The following is a 17,059-nucleotide window of genomic DNA, read 5'->3' on the forward strand; positions in this document are numbered from 1 at the left end:
GCCTTATTATTAGCGGCCAGCCCGTGAGGTTGTAGGCCCATTCTTGTATTTTTCTATGCTTGCTCAAATAAAGGTTTTTGGAAAAAAGAAAAAAAAAATAGAATGGCATTCAGAAGACATACTTATTAGCAAATGCGTCCACTCTGGACCTCAAGACAGCATCGGGTAAGAGGTAAAGTCTACCGCGTTTAACAACACGAGAATAAACTACTCGTACGCAACGTCTCGCGTCATTTTGTAGTTCTCGCCAGCGATTGGACACGGGGTTTGACGTCATCATCCACGTGTTTCCGGCCAGCGGGTCTCTAATGGGGCCGCCCGGCGAGTAGACGCCACCTCCCCCAGCCTCATCAGACCTGTATGAGGCACCGACGGAGAGGTAAGCAGGGTTATCCCCGTTTTTCTTGTTTCCTTTTGTATTGCGGGTCTGGCACGGCAGAGCTGTTTACTTCTTTCTTTGTCCCCGGAGGTATCCGCGATTAGATCTAGGAACACGGGGTTGCACCATCAGTGAGTGAATGTGGCCACTGACTCATACCAATTGGGAGTCGCTAGAGCATACTTTTTACTATTTTTTACTACTTGCACTAGCTTGGATAGGGCCAGTTCTGTGTTTGAGTTACAGCTATGTTTTAGTAGTGACATCTTCAATCTTCCAAGCTCCCACTTGCTTTAAGCTATCTGCAAAGGCGAAGGGTTTCGTGTGGAGCTCCGTCTTGTATGTGAGCTGTGCTCTTTCGTAATCAACACAATGTGATCGTTGTCATGGGGTTTCCTTCCTGAGTTACTCACAGGAGCCAGCTTAGTGGAACAGTATATCAATTTGGAGTTTTTAAGGCAGGTTATCAACCACAGCACAGCCGGATATATTATTAACATCTACAATGTTCTATGTGTATATAGAATTAATTGGTTGTTTCTGTGGTGTGTTCGATTTTATTCTAGGGCGGTGCCTCCCTACACCTGAGTCTGTGCCAGGTGAGGTGAGGCTGTTACCTCACACGGGATAGGTGAGTTGATCATCACTTCTACTTAATCAATTACAACTACAGAGCATGCAGTCAGATACAGTCTGGTTAGCTATATTTGGAGCATTGACCTTTTGGCATGCTGTCTTTCTCCCCACAGATTTGAATAATCATCCGACCTGTGTAGAGGTATTGTATAAGCTCACAACCAGTGGAAGTGTGTTAATCTTATGGCTTTTTATTTTTATGCACTTTTGTCTCTTGTTTGTCAAATTGCACCGAATGCAGTAGCTTCTATTTAAGGGTCCTAAAGAAAGCCGGGGTCCTGTGACCAAGTAGGGCTGAAACTAGTAGACCATTACATCCGGCAGATTTGTTTATTGCCGATATACTGTTTTTAATAAGCTCATCAGCAATCATCAATAAGGTTGTCAGGATTGCTGCTGAAACTTTTTTAACATCACTCTCACTTACTGTTTACTCTTGCACTGCATTAATGGATTGATCTGGTCAATTATCGTTTTCATTGTTGCTCTCTTTATGCCCAGCCTACCAGTTTTTGGCTTGTTGCCAGAAGAGCTGAGGTGACAGGGGCAATCTGGGAGTTCCAAATGATGACACTGGCTACTAAGGGCAGTTTTTGGAAATCCTTATTGTTTTCTCCCCTCCTCAGGGTTTTCTTCTGTCATAGAGTTGCACATGTGTCAGTAACTGTAGCTGATCAGGGTCTTGAGTCTCGACGAGTGACCTGTTTTGACTTTCTGTCTCTGAGCCTCTGTAGTGTTTTATCCTTCACTAGACCACCAGTTTTTCTATGTGTTGAATAAGTGAGTAGAGACTGGCAGGATCTGATCTTTAAGGGCAGGAAGTTCCAGAGTTTTGCGGTGGCGACAATGAAGCGCTTGTCGCCCCATGAGGCTGTTCTGGTGCATGGAACCCCAAGTAGAAATGCGGTGAAGGAGTGAAGAGACCGAGTCGGAATGTAAGTGGTTAGCTCCTTAATGAGAAACTGTGGCCTAGTGTTACAGGAAGCCCTGTAAGCAATACACAAGGCCTTGAACTTTATACGGTTTTTCACCAGTAGCCAATGGTACTTCTGAATGACATGAGAGATGGGCTTGTATTTGGGGGTTCCTGAAAGCCTTCTGGCTGCTGCGTTGTGGACTGATTGTAGGCTTGTAGGTTGCTTGCTCACACTTTCACACTGGGCTCCCATAATTTCACTATTGGCTCTGTATACGCTACGAACGAGGGACAGGAGGTGTTTCTCCATGAGGTGGTGCTAGAGTTATCCAAATCCTCTGTTAGGTCGCAGATCCTAGGAGGGGACCTCAACCTGGCTTGCGAAAACGATTTTGACAGATTGAGCCAACGACATGGGCAGGCTGGGGCTCTTACAGAGAAGAGAAAGCGATTCCTGGCAGAGGCAGGGCTGACTGACGTATGGAGGTCCCACCACCCGACAGACAGAGAGTACACATTCTATTCACACACCCATAAGACCTATGCTAGGATTGACTACTTTTTAGCCACCAATATAATGGCCCAGCAGGTAGAACAGGTAGAGATACTCCCTTGTTCGCTATCCGATCACTCCGCAGTGAGCATGAACCTGATCCTCAATGGTCCTCGACAAACACGTCACTTTTGGCGGCTCAAGGATACAATGGTACAACGCCTCGCAGTAGTGCAGTGCAAAGAATCACAAAAGCGATAGCAGATTATCTAGAAGTGAAGCATACTCCCGACACCCCCGTAGAAACACTATGAGATGCCCTGAAAGCAGTGGTCAGGGGGGAGATTATCGCTATCACTGCATTTGAAACAAAATTTGTAGGGAAAAAATTGAACAACTTTCTCGTGAGGTGAAGGAGTTAGAACGTATTCACCAGAGAACAGTTGCCCAAAGGATATAGAAGCAGCTAAAGGCTACGGGCATCCACTTAGCAAGCCTAGACATTGACAGGGCAGAGTACGTGGGGCTAAGGCTTAGACACCCCTTCTACACTGAGGGAGACAGAAGTGGGAGGCTCCTAGCCAATAGATCAAGAGCACAAAGGTAGGTCTCCGAGGTCCTCACAGTTATCGAACAGTCCAGTCAGGAGAAGGCCTCCAACCAAGCCATTGCAGAATCATTCCAGAAGTATTACGCGTCCTTATTTGGAGCATGGCAACTTCCTGACGACGGCCCTGCCCAGTACCTGAACGGCGTGAATACCACCAAACTAACCCCAGACCAGGCCGAAGAGCTCAAATCCCCCCCAAAAAAACTGTTCAAATCCCCAGGCCCGGATGGCTTTCCATCCGTTTTTTATAAAACCTTCTGCTATATGCAGGCACGGTACTTGTGAGGGTGTATAATTCGATTGGGCTCTCTTCCTCAATCCCATCGACGATGCTAGAGGCGTTAGTCACAGTCATACCCAAACCAGGGAAGGTCAAGCGGCAATGCGCGTCCTATCGGCCCATTCCCCTACTCAATGTCGATCTTAAACTGTTCACGGAAATCATGGCGCAGCGCCTCTCCCCCATCTATCGGGCTTGATAGACCCCGACGAGTCAGGCTTTGTCCCTGGTCAGCAGTGCTCTGATAACACCAAACGCCTTCTACACATCATCGACAAGGACGAGCGTTTTGATACGGAGCGCATGATTCGCTCTATAGATGTAGAGAAGGCGTTTGATAAGGTGCACTGGCCCTATCTAACAGCTACCATGCGCCACTTCGGCCTGCCAGAAAGATGTATAGGCTGGGTCCTAAGCAGCTACACCAACCCCACTGCCTCAGTCCGAGTGAACGGCCTCACATTGGACCCCTTTCCTATTCAGCAGGGGACACGACAGGGCTGTCCGCTATCCCCACTCTTATTCACCATCTACATGGAGCCTATGGCCCAAAGGGTGGGTAGTGATCCCTCGATTACTGGGGTATTGTTTGGGGGTGAGGAACACAAGCTCAGCTTATATGCGGACGACGTAGTTGCCACTTTGGAGTACCCCAGGGCCTCCCTTCTTGCCCTTATGGCAGATAAAGAACAGTTTGTAGAAGTATCGGGATTTAAGGTCAACGTCCACAAGTCACAAGCTCTCAGTCTGTCCCTCTCCTCGGACACAATAGAGGTACTCAAACACACACACACCATATTCAATGGGCCCAGGAGACCATCCCCTATTTAGTACTCTCAGCAAACACACAAAGCACCACCTCATTGAATAATATGACACTACTGTGGCAGATAAGGGAATGTCACCGTATTCACTGTTGTGGTTGGGCCGCATAGTGGCGATAAAGATGACAATTTCACCAAAGAAACTATTTCTTTTTCAGACACCCCCATTAGCCCCTCCTCTAGGGGTGTTGCATTCTATGCAGAGGGACTTGGAGCGTTTAGTCTGGCGTGACCAGAGACTCAGATTACACAGAGAACTATGCAACAGAGGTGGATTAGCCATCCCAAATGTACAGGACTATTATTGGGCGGTGCAATTGAGACCTGTGGTTAAGTGGTCAAGACCACAGTCCGAGAAGCGCTGGTTGTTTATAGGCAGAGCCTAGCTGGTCAGTCCCTTTGGGGGGATCCCCTTCCTTACAAAGGAGGCACGGCCCGCAACTTATATCTATCAAAAGTCACACACGCTGCCTTATCGGCCTGGGACAGAGTGGCCACATCCCGTGGGCTTAGGACGTTCCCGTTTCCACTGACTCCTATAGTGCACAATCCCGCATTCCCTCCCGTTCGGGATACGGAAGTATATGCCCAGTGGACAAAAGAGGGATGACGGTCCAATTGCCACTTCTTCGATGTTGAAGGACCCTTATCTTTTGAAGAATTCCACACACAACAGAACCTCACATAGGGGGAACACTTTCGCTACCACCAAATTTGGCACTGGGTTATGCAGACTGGGGTTCGGGATGGGGCTCTGAATGCCCTCACGCCATTTGAGAAATGGCTGGTGACGGAACACACGGATTCACACCTGATAACAGACCTCTATTATTTTCTTAGATGCAACCCTAGGACAGATAAATCCCCCGGACAGCTGAGATGGGAGGGGGAGCTGGGCAGAATGCCCTTGCAGAAGGAGTGGATTGATATTTACTACAGAGCCCACCACAAAGCCCGTAGCATGGCTAATATTGAGACTGCAACGAAAATTGTAACCTATTGGTATCTCACCCCACAGAGGCTCCACAGAGGTAACCTGGCCCAAAGCCCCCAATGCTGAAGAGCATGCGGTTTGCTGGGTACCTTGTCTCATCTCCTATGGGAATGCCCCAGTATCTTGAGCTATTGGTCACAGGTATTAGACGATATTGACGATCATTTCGAGACCAAACTTCCCCGCTTTCCCGCATACACCCTATTAGGTCTTCCCAACCCGCTCACCTTCCCTCTGAGATCGCGAAGGGGTCAGCATATAGCATTAGCGCTAGGAGCAGCTCTCCAAAACATCCTAACTCACCGGGGGACGACCACCCCCCCTACTCACCTGGGATGGCTCCATAGGTTATGGGGCATACTGGGGAGAGGATCTCCCTCTCGCTGTCCAGTCTGGGAGCCTCACTCCAGGACCTCTGGTGGCCCCTTCTGTCACTCCTGACTTCCAAGTTTAAGGAACTCACTTGCCCTAGATACCTGAGACTGTTGCGACTAGCAGACCCACCACAGGCATCACCACGAGAAGAGGCGAAATCTAAGTGGACATACAATGTTTGGGACACCGCCAGTGAGACCGGGGGTGAGACCCTAGACACATGTGCCCCTTTTTGTTCTGTTTTTTTCCCCTTTCATATTTATGCCATCTACCTTAGACGGGACTTATAACTGCACTTAAATGCGAGTATTTTATTATTGTTATGTTGAAAATCAATAAAGAAATGTAAACATAAAGAGCTATTTCGACAGACTGGTTCCGTAAAATCGTTACATATTTGATAAAGAAGTGGGCACCCATGCCTTTAAAGACTCAAATTTCTTACTTTATGAATGTAATTGAGAAGATGTTGTTGAGTACTGACTGGCTAAGTGCAGCGGCGCCCATGGCTGAGATGCCACCCTTAGCCTCCAGTCCAAAGAAGCTCAGCCAGGATGAGTGCTGGAGTGCTTGGCGATGTAGTGGAATGCCTGGGTGTCTGGTGAGGTGCTGAGAGTCAGTTGCAGCATTCAGGCTGAGCAACAGGGAGGATGCTCCTGTGTGGGGCTATTTTCTTTATACTTACCTGAAACTTAGCATATTGTCAACCTGTAACTAAGTCATAATAAACTATTTTCTACAATCTACACTACAGCTACCTGGACTTTATTTACCATTGCAACACATACCTTAATGTTAATGGCCGAACACATGTCCCAAAACGAAAGAAAATACTCACATTTTGGGGCCGGCTATGGCAGGATTTAGCATTAATACAAGAGATGCACCTGTCGTCAGAAGAGGGTGATAAATTACAGCGGGACTGAGAGAGACAAGTCTCCATGCCTTTTCAGCCAAAAGCAAACACCTGTTCTGATTCTCCGGTGATCCACAGAAAAAAAGTTGTAGCAATATATTATGGATACACAAATAATAACTGAGCAAAATACTGCAAATGGTATCAGATGCTGGGGGGAAGTATATTTTTGCCAAGCTCCTAATTTGGAAGACACACGTAATTGTAGGGTCGATATACACACAGACAGACGATAAGTCTGCCTTCCTTTCCACTGTATCCAGGTTAGTAAATTCTTTCAATAAGACAAAAGTCTTGAAAGTACTAAAATGTCACTACAGACCAGATTCTGGATAGGCTCGGGACACTCAACTAACAAAATGACAAAGACAGAAATAGCCTGAAGGATATGGCGGAGTACAATGCCTTGATTGAACCTTGGAGACTGTTACACCCACAAGAAACGGACTATACATTCACTTCTTGTTGTCACGGTTCCTACATTGGAACTGATTTCTCAATCAATATAACCAGAAAATTAGAAGGAGCTTTCATTATTCAAGTTGGTGTATCTGATCATGACCTCATAGATAACCAGATATAATAAGACTTGATTGCTCCTCCATTAGGTCTCTGGTGAATGAATATCTCCAAATTTAGAGAACTAAGGGAGAAGGAACGTCTGCCTTCCCATGTGAAATAGTCTCTTGACGAGTATAAAGGGATGGTGTCCTCTGCACAGACATTGTGGGAGAAGAGAAGGGCTGTATCAGAGGAGCACTGTTCTTGAGCTCAGCCATTGCAAAGAAAAATGCAACTGTGACTGGAATACAACTAGAGACAAAAATGCAAACTTTGAGAAGAAGAAGTATTTTTTCGTTAAACTAAAACTGAATTAAATGAGTTATACACTATGGAAGGAAAAAAGTCCCTTTTCATGTTACATCAAAGACATTGAGAGGAAGTGGAAAAAGCGGGCAATTGCTGGTTGCACAACTTAGAGAAGTCAAATCATACAGAACAATACATAATAGCAGAGAGGAACTACTGATAAAGCTGCTGATATAATGAATCAACTCAAGACGTATTATAAGACTCATTAAACGTCAGATGAATGACCTGGGTTAGTAGAACAAACTGAATTCTTCCAGAGGTTGCCACTCCTTCAACTGGTGAAGGAACACAATGGATTTACATGTCTCGGTGGAGGGAAACAACCATTACATCGCAACTTTTACAACGCACTACCATTACAACAGAACTTTTACAACGCAAAAATCATTACAACGCAGGTATTTACAATGCAGGTATTTACAACGCAGGTGCTATTACAACGCATACCAATACAACGTAAGTACTGGTAAGTATATAATTATATTTAAAATGTTATATGTTTGTTTTTTAAATGGGGTATTTTTTGGGTTAAGGGTCAGTTTGGGGATTTAGGGTAAAGGGGCATTTTTAGGGTTCAGGGTGAGATTTGGGTTTTTGGGCAAAGGGGTATTTTTAGGGTTCAGGGTCTGTTTTTAGTTATTGGGTAAAGGGGTATTTTTAGGGTTCAGGGTCAGTTTTCAGTTTTTGGGTAAAGGGGTATTTTTAGGGTTCAGGGTCAGTTTTCAGTTTTTGGGCAAAGGGGTATTTTTAGGGTTCAGGGTCTGTTTTCAGTTATTGGGTAAAGGGGTATTTTTAGGGTTCAGGGTCAGTTTTCAGTTTTTGGGTAAAGGGGTATTTTTAGGGTTCAGGGTCAGTTTTCAGTTTTTGGGTAAAGGGGTATTTTTAGGGTTCAGGGTCAGTTTTCAGTTTTTGGGTAAAGGGGTATTTTTAGGGTTCTGGGTCAGTTTTCAGTTATTGGGTAAAGGGGTATTTTTAGGGTTCAGGGTCAGTTTTCAGTTTTTGGGTAAAGGGGTATTTTTAGGGTTCAGGGTTAGTTATGGGTTTTTGGGTAAAGGGGTATTTTTAGGGTTCAGGTCAGTTTTGGGTTTTTGGGTAAAGGGGTATTTTTAGGGTTCAGGGTCAGTTTTCAGTTTTTGGGTAAAGGGGTATTTTTAGGGTTCAGGGTCAGTTTTCAGTTTTTGGGTAAAGGGGTATTTTTAGGGTTCAGGGTCAGTTTTCAGTTTTTGGGTAAAGGGGTATTTTTAGGGTTCAGGGTCAGTTATGGGTTTTTGGGTAAAGGGGTATTTTTAGGGTTCAGGGTCAGTTTTGGGTTTTTGGGTAAAGGGGTATTTTAAGGGTTTAGGGTCAGTTATGGGTTTTTGGGTAAAGGGGTATTTTTAGGGTTCAGGGTCAGTTTTGGGTTTTTGGGTAAAGGGATATTTTTAGGGTTCAGAGTCAGTTTTGGGTTTTTGGGTAAAAGGATACAGGGTAAAAATAAAGTAAAATTAAATTTTAATTAAATTAAATTAAATTAAATTAGAATTATTTACATTTGTAATTTAAATTATATACTTACCTATACTTACGTTGTAATGACATGCGTTGTAATAGCCCCTGCGTTGTAAATACCTGCGTTGTAATGCCATGCGTTGTAATGGCACCTGCGATGTAAAAGTTGCGTTGTGATGGCATGCGTTGTAAATGGTATACACCCACTACAACGCATTTTTTACAACGCACTACCATTACAACGGAACTTTTACAACGCAAATACTATTACAACGCATTTATTTACAACGCATGTTTTTACAACGCAGGTACTTTTACAACGCATACCATTACAACGTAAGTATTGGTAAGTATATAATTATATTTAAAATGTTATATGTTAGGTTTTTTTTAAAGGGGTATTTTTAGGGTTCAGGGTCAGTTTTGGGTTTTTGGGTAAAGGGGTATTTTTAGGGTTCAGGGTCAGTTTTGGGTTTTTGGGTAAAGGGGTATTTTTAGGGTTCAGGGTCAGTTTTCAGTTTTTGGGTAAAGGGGTATTTTTAGGGTTTAGGGTCAGTTTTCAGTTTTTGGGTAAAGGGGTATTTTTAGGGTTCAGGGTTAGTTTTCAGTTTTTGGGTAAAGGGGTATTTTTAGGGTTCAGGGTCAGTTTTCAGTTTTTGGGTACAGGGGTATTTTTAGGGTTCAGGGTCAGTTTTGGGTTTTTGGGTAAAGGGGTATTTTTAGGGTTCAGGGTCAGTTTTGGGTTTTTGGGTAAAGGGGTATTTTTAGGGTTCAGGGTCAGTTTTCAGTTTTTGGGTAAAGGGGTATTTTTAGGGTTTAGGGTCAGTTTTCAGTTTTTGGGTAAAGGGGTATTTTTAGGGTTCAGGGTTAGTTTTCAGTTTTTGGGTAAAGGGGTATTTTTAGGGTTCAGGGTCAGTTTTCAGTTTTTGGGTACAGGGGTATTTTTAGGGTTCAGGGTCAGTTTTGGGTTTTTGGGTAAAGGGGTATTTTTAGGGTTCAGGGTCAGTTTGGGGTTTTTGGGTAAAGGGGTATTTTTAGGGTTCAGGGTCAGTTTTGGGTTTTTGGGTAAAGGGGTATTTTTAGGGTTCAGGGTCAGTTTTCAGTTTTTGGGTAAAGGGGTATTTTTAGGGTTCAGGGTCAGTTTTCAGTTTTTGGGTAAAGGGGTATTTTTAGGGTTCAGGGTCAGTGTTCAGTTTTTGGGGTACAGGGGTATTTTTAGGGTTCAGGACTGGGTTTGGGTTTTGGGGTTCAGGGGTATTTTTAGGTTTTAGGGCTGGGTTTGGGTTTTGGGGTACAGGGGTATTTTTAACATATATATTTAAAAATTAATAATTAAATATTAACATAAATAATTAAAATATTAAATATTAAATTAATAATTTATTAATTTAAAAAATATTATTAATAATTATTTTATCATATTATTTACTTACCTATACTTACGTTGTAATGGTATGCGTTGTAATAGTACCTGCGTTGTAAATACCAGCGTTGTAATGGTATGCGTGGTAAAGGGTCCTGCGTTGTAAAAAATGCGTGGTAATGGTCTGCGTGGTAAAAGTCAGCGTTGTAACGTCATATATCCGTTGTAAATGCATGCGTTATAACGTCATACATCCCTCGGTGGAAGAGATTGAGAAAGAAATGCATGGTATGGCCTCAAATAAACTCTTTAGGGAATTTGGATTTCCCATTGAATTTTGTATTTGTGAACCATTTTTTGTCCCTCTATTCGCCTCAGTATTCAAAAGAGGCTCTGTAGAATGTCTACATGCAGGATGAATTTATCGAGGCTAGAATAGTATTAATCCCTAAACCGGGCAGGGATACTGTAGATTGCTCAAATTACAGGCCCACCTTGCTTATAAATGCAGATGCTAAAATCCTGGCGAACTGGTTAAAGAAATTCCTGCCTCAATTGATTCAGCCTACCCAGGTGGCTTTTGTGCCGTGTCGCACCTCAGCTAACCGCCTGCACAACCTACCACACATATTATGGCAGTTGAAAGATGACCTTGACTAAAAAGTACTCTTATCTTTAGAAGCTGAGAAGGCAGTTGATCAAGTAGAATGGGGTTACTTGTTTCGCACAATGGAAGGAATGGGAACCTGCCAGAATTATATCATTTTGTTTAAAGGAATGTATACAACTGCCTTGATTAATTGGGGTGGAAGACTGCTCCCCATAATTTCAGGATCACTGGGGAATTAGATAGGGATGCCCGCTGCCATCCTTACTATTTTTAAAAGCACTGGAACCTTTCACTAGTGCAATACGAAAGAATAGCCAGATTAAGGGTATAATGCCTATAGCACGGGGAACACAACACATTATATTATACAGACAACATAGAAATGTCTCTGTTTTGCCTGTCTGCATCAGCAGAGGTCCTGGTGAAGTTACAAGGACACAACCAGAAAGGGGTCTGCAGTAAAAGATGGAGAGTGTGAGTGTAAAACAAGAGCGGTAGGTGTTCCTACTGCGAAGGAAGGGAAAGGGGAATCCCTCCTTTCAGAATTAGGGCCCTCACACACCCAGCCACTGGGTGTCATGCTTCATCATACGGCCTGCAAGTTACAAGGACTCCTCAAGTATTTCAGGGTACAAGACAAATTAGTCTAAGTGTAAGGCTTCACCACTACCTTCGACCACCACATAAGAGTTTACACGGACCCTACCCCTTCAATGGAAACACAACCGATTGAAGTATTTAGGGATCTGTATGAATCAAAGACTTCAAAGTATGATCCACAATAACATTTCCCCTGTGCTGCAAAAAACAAACACAGACTTTTGGAAATGGGCCCACCTAAGGTTATCTTAACAGGATAAAGTATTCAAATTAATATGGCCCCAAATTCAATTTTGTATTCGGTATTTTACCACAAGTGGTCCAAAAAAATACTACTATAGGATATTAAAAAAGCTATTTTACAGTTTGTATGAGAAGAAAAGACACCCAGGTTAAAAAGTTCAAGATTAAAAGCAACAATGTATATGAGCGGACTTCAGTTGCCTCGTATGGAGTGGCCAATTTAATATACAAGATGAAAACACACTGAAACACTTATAAGTCTAGATAGAGAGGTATATCCTGAAAACAGGGACGGGGGGGGGGGGGCTGTCAACATACTATAAGTATCAACCACACATGACGCCATTGTATTCGGTTCACATTATGCATGGCAAAGGGCTAACAAACTGCTTAAGATTCTGCAACATATACACTATAAAGCGCCATTATGGTGCAACTCTGACATTACAATGGAAGAAGGGGAGAAATCAGCTGGCCATTATGGAAAATGCACAAAATACTGTATGTTGATGATGTACTCAAAAACCGCTTCCTGAAAACTTTCACTAAGTTTAGTCAGGAATGCAATAGCCCACACATGCAGAGATAGAGATATATTTTAATATCTCAGACACTTGTTTAGTAAATTAGGTTGCTCGTTCATAATACTAGAGAGGTCGCCCATTGTTTACCATTTATAGATGTGGAAACAATACAGGGGAACAATATTAAATATTTACTCAATGTTAATCGACCACCGTTTTTCACAGATGGCGGGGCACCATTTGTATTTTGATTGCGTTTTTATGACAATACATGAATATCAGGGACTGACTACTAAAGTAAGTATGAAGCATGCCCCCAAGTTCAGTGGGTGAGAGATTGCATTATTTTGACCTTAATTCAGAGGCCAGTCACTATGTTAAATTATTAATATACTTTACCTTTCTTATCAGTTAGGGTCTTCTGATTATAAATTATTAATGTTGGGTGGGCGTCCTATGGATCTCCTATTCCTCTCATTCCATCTAAATAATTTGTAAAAAGCAAACATATTTGTCTTGAGAAACTGATAAAATATTTTATTTAACCCCAAAATAGAAAGCCTCAATATGTTTACATGAAATGCCTATTCTTCAAAGCGTTTTTTGGCTTTCTACATATAAAAAAAATCTCATCTTGTATAAACAATATCAGAAACTAAGCACTGGATATCACCCCCTCACCAACTAAAATCCCGAGTTATAACAGGGTTCAGAATGAATCAGACAAAAGGTGAAATAATCAACTGTGATCGGAACACTGCTGCAGGTCATGTGGGATTTTTTAGATAGCCAGTCTCATCCTTGATCAAAGCCCACGGTAGCGAACAATTCCCCCCTCACATGAGCAAGGTGAAGGGAGTTTTATAAAAAATGTTGCTCCACATTTCTACAATGCTGGAGGATTTAGGGGACAGTAACCCCTCATCTCTTGAGCTAGGCGATGGAGGCTCAATGAGGAGCGAGTGGCAAGTTCTCCTTCTAAGATACTGTTTTTTAAAGTGTTCTCAACCATAGGAAAGGCAATGGGGAGGAAGCAATTCTCCCATCGCACTTGGGCAAAGTGATGCAGGGGTTGACAATTTATTCCCCTGCACTTCAGCATTGTGGTGGTTGGGGAGGTAGGAACACACTTCTGTATCATTTGCAACTGCCCTCTATAGTCTTTGGGTAAGGCAAGGAGGGCATGGCCTCCATTCAAAATTCCACAGCTCTCAGTAGTCAGAGGAGGGAGTAAATTAATTTCTCCCTCCCTTGAGCAAGGCAGGGGAAAGTGAATGATTAGCGCCTCCAGTCCTGGCCAGGACATGGGAGTCAGAGGCTTTCTTTTTTACGCACTCTCCCTGATCTATCAAACACGCTTGAGAAGATATTTATGCAGTTTTGCCTGCCCACCTATAAACAGAGCAGCATTTGGTCTGTAAATCTATGTTGCTTTTTTGTTTCCCTATTTTTACATTTTGTTTTCTATTGTTTTCTTCCGGGTGTTTGTAAACATTGGGAAGAAAACCCTTGTGAACATCCAGTGTAACTACACAAAGTGTTGTGCATGTGCACTGCAGGTCCACGCCTGCATTGTGGCTGTTTGTACTTCCTAAAGAATAAACATAATTTGGTATGTGCATTGGACACTCACATTTTGACTTACATTTCCAATATGGGTGGACGGATTTTACCCAAACCAAGAAATGTCAACGAATGACAGATAATCTGTGGTGCCATAAACATTTGGTGACCACCTTTTCAGCAATTTTGCAGCTACATGTGTAGAAAAATTTCATAGGTGAATTCCTAATTAAATACAAATGAGAAATGATTCTAGGAACCCACACCATCCTAAAACCTTTGACCCACTGGAACAATCTCCACTACATTTGGCACCCAGTATCTCCTTGTATATATTTGTCCTCGAATATAGTTTGGTTTCAGGTTGGTTAAGAGGAGCTACATTTATTAAAGGTACAAAAACAATATTTTATATGGGGTGTGGAGTGCAGTGTCAACCTTAACTTCTAAGACGTGAGTGTGTCTCTGTTATACATACATATATGTATATATTGTTTTTCACACTTGTGTTTGGTAATAAGCCTGCACATTGAACTCTCAAGTAATAATAATAATAATCGGCCAAACACTCCAGCGTCCTTAAGTCCATCAGGCAGCGGCTTCAACACCTGGAAACGCGCCTGGCGGAACTGGAGCAGAGGCTGCAGGCAGGCCCCGACGGGGACACACTGGATATTATTAAACAGCTAGTATCAGAATACAATGCGGAAGCTGATAGGGAGGTCCAACACATGGGCAAATACGCTACGGCACGCTCTTATGGCGAAGGTGGGAGGCCTGGATCCCTGCTGGCCAACATGGTTCGCAGCGAAAGACGGCAGCTTGTAGTTGGCGAATTGGTGTCGAGCACGGGGGAGCTCCTGACTGACGAAGAGCGAATTCTAGACGAGTTTCGACAATTCTACTCCACTCTTTATGAGGCCAAATCTACCGGCATGGAGGGGGCGATAGATGATTATTTAGGCTTAATTACGATGCCACAGCTATCAAACGCACAGAGGGAGTTCCTGATGATGCCTATTCAGAGGGAAGAGATAGTGGATGCACTGGACAGCATGTGCGCGGGCAGTGCTCCGGGTGCCGACGGGCTGACGGTCAGCTTCTACAAGGCCTTCAGTGACCAGTTGGTACCCTACCTGTCGACTCTGTTCGACGGCATATGTCAGGACGGTTGTATGCCGCCGACCATGCGAGAGGCACTCATTATTACTCTCCTTAAGCCGGGAAAACCCCCGACGGAACGGAGCTCATACCGGCCACTCTCGTTAATAAATGTCGATGCTAAACTTTACGCCAAAGTTCTGGCGACACGTCTGGCTCTCTTGACCCCGGAATTGGTCGCTCCAGAGCAGGCCGGCTTCATCCCTACCAGGAGCCTTACCTACAACATACGCACGGTGCTGGGGACAATGCAACATGTTAAACCTGAGTGTAAGGCGCTAGCTGTATTTTTGGACATGGAAAAGGCGTTCGACTCTGTCGAATGGCCCTTCATGTCTAGAGTACTACGGAAGCTGGGCCTGGGAGAACCCTTCCTGCAGATGATAGGTGCGTTATACTATGAACCATCGGCCAGAATTCGCCTGGGCAACAGAGTGTCGGACGCCTTCGCAATACGCAGGGGCACCAGGCAGGGCTGCCCTCTATCGCCGCTGCTATATGCACTCGTGGCTGAACCTCTAGCGTGCGCACTGAGGGAATACCATAGTCTCGAGGGAATCAGTTTCCCTACGTACAAGATCTGCATATCCACGTATGCTGACGATACCCTCCTCTATGTTAGAGACCCAGAGCTCAATCTCTCCTCTGTGCTGCGGGAGGTTGTGCAGTTTGGGGCGTTATCTGGACTGAGAGTAAACTGGAGCAAATCCGTTGCATTCCCACTGACCCCGGCAACGAGCGAGTTTGAGATGGATTACCCACTAAAGTGGTCGGATGACCCGGTCCGATATCTGGGCATACAACTACACCCGGACCCAGATGTTCTGGTGAGGGAGAATTATGGGGTGGCCTATTCCAGACTGTCCGATGACGTTGACAGATGGTGCAGGTTGCCGTTATCCCTGTCGGATCGCATAGCCCTGATGAAAATGATAGTCCTGCCTCGATTCCTGTTTTTGTTCAATACCATCCCGGTGACCCTACCGAAGGTTTTCTTCAAGACGCTGACCCAGGCACTCATACGGCTGGCCTGGGGGGGCAAGCAACCGAGGATACAGTGGCAAATCCTAACGCTTCCATATGAGCAAGGAGGTTTAGGGGCGCCTGACTTGGAGAGATACTACAGGGTTGCGCAAGCAACACATTTGCATACTTGGACTCACGGGGATCGCAACATCCCCCACGTGATACTTGAAACCCTTTTCGCTGCCCCTCTCCCTCCGCCGGCCACAGTGTTTGAACCGGCTTCGCGTCGGGTTGGCACGCTGGACTCCATCACGGCGACTAATCATGCGTGGCACTCTTTGGCTCGGAGTCATGGACATGACCTACTGTATTCCCCGCTTGTCCCTATAGACTGGGCAGTGTGGCTCTCGCCGTTGCGGGAGAAGGGGGTCCTGTGTGCGCTTCGTCAGTTGGGCATACTCAAGCTGGGAGATCTATTCAAAGAGGGTACGGCGATCACCTGGACACAGCTGGCACATTCCAGGCCGTCTGCCACGCTAATGCAACGCTTTCATTTCCACAGGATCCGTGCGGCGTTACGGGACTTGTTGGGTGCTACCATGCAGGAGCCTCCTGAAACTCCGGAACTGACGTACGTTATCAAAACGCCGTCCCCTAGCCACCTTGTCTCCCGGTTGTATCGGATAGGCCAACGTTGCGGCCAACAGACTATCTCCAAAGCTCGATCGGCATGGCAACGGGATCTGCAGGCGGAAATCAGCGATTCTATGTGGGAATACTGCTGCCGTAATACTAGAAGGGTTTCCATTAACGCTCGACATAGACTCATCCACTTTAAATTCCTGCATAGAGTGTATTACACCCCTGAACGCCTACATAGGTACGGCCTCCGACAATCAGCGGAGTGCGATCGCTGCCACTCCCCAGTGGCGGATTTCATGCATCTTGCGTGGACATGCCCGGGCATCAACAGATTCTGGGCGGACATTTTTGAGGAGCTGGGCTACATACTGGAGACCGAATTACCGGTTGACCCGGCGTTGGCGCTTCTGGGTCACTCCAGGATTCTCCCGCCGGCAATGCGACGCCTTGCAGATCTGGGACTAATCATGGCCCGACGGTTGGTGGCGCGGTGCTGGATGCGAGGACCTCTCCCGACCAAAGATAGGTGGTCCAGAGATATGCTCTATGGGTGCACTCAATCGCAGCTCTATAGCGAGCTTCTACCTCCTCGCAGCAGACCGA

At 44.8% G+C, this 17,059-nt stretch overlaps 1 protein-coding gene across 7 annotated transcripts in view; it reads right to left on the minus strand.

Moving 5' to 3' along the window:
• BTRC (beta-transducin repeat containing E3 ubiquitin protein ligase) overlaps positions 1-17,059 on the minus strand; it is a 1,125,814-nt gene that overhangs the window by 1,093,383 nt on the left and 15,372 nt on the right. For 2 of the 7 annotated variants that reach the window (XM_078643629.1, XM_078643628.1), the window contains exon 2: positions 12,524-12,607. The exons of the other annotated variants lie outside the window; for them this stretch is intronic. The gene's annotated coding sequence lies outside the window, so the exon portion shown is untranslated. The remainder of the gene's footprint in view (positions 1-12,523; positions 12,608-17,059) is intronic. 7 annotated transcript variants of the gene reach the window in all.

The sequence above is a fragment of the Lissotriton helveticus genome, chromosome 5_1 (assembly GCF_964261635.1).
Source record: "Lissotriton helveticus chromosome 5_1, aLisHel1.1, whole genome shotgun sequence".
Lineage (NCBI taxonomy): Eukaryota > Metazoa > Chordata > Amphibia > Caudata > Salamandridae > Lissotriton > Lissotriton helveticus.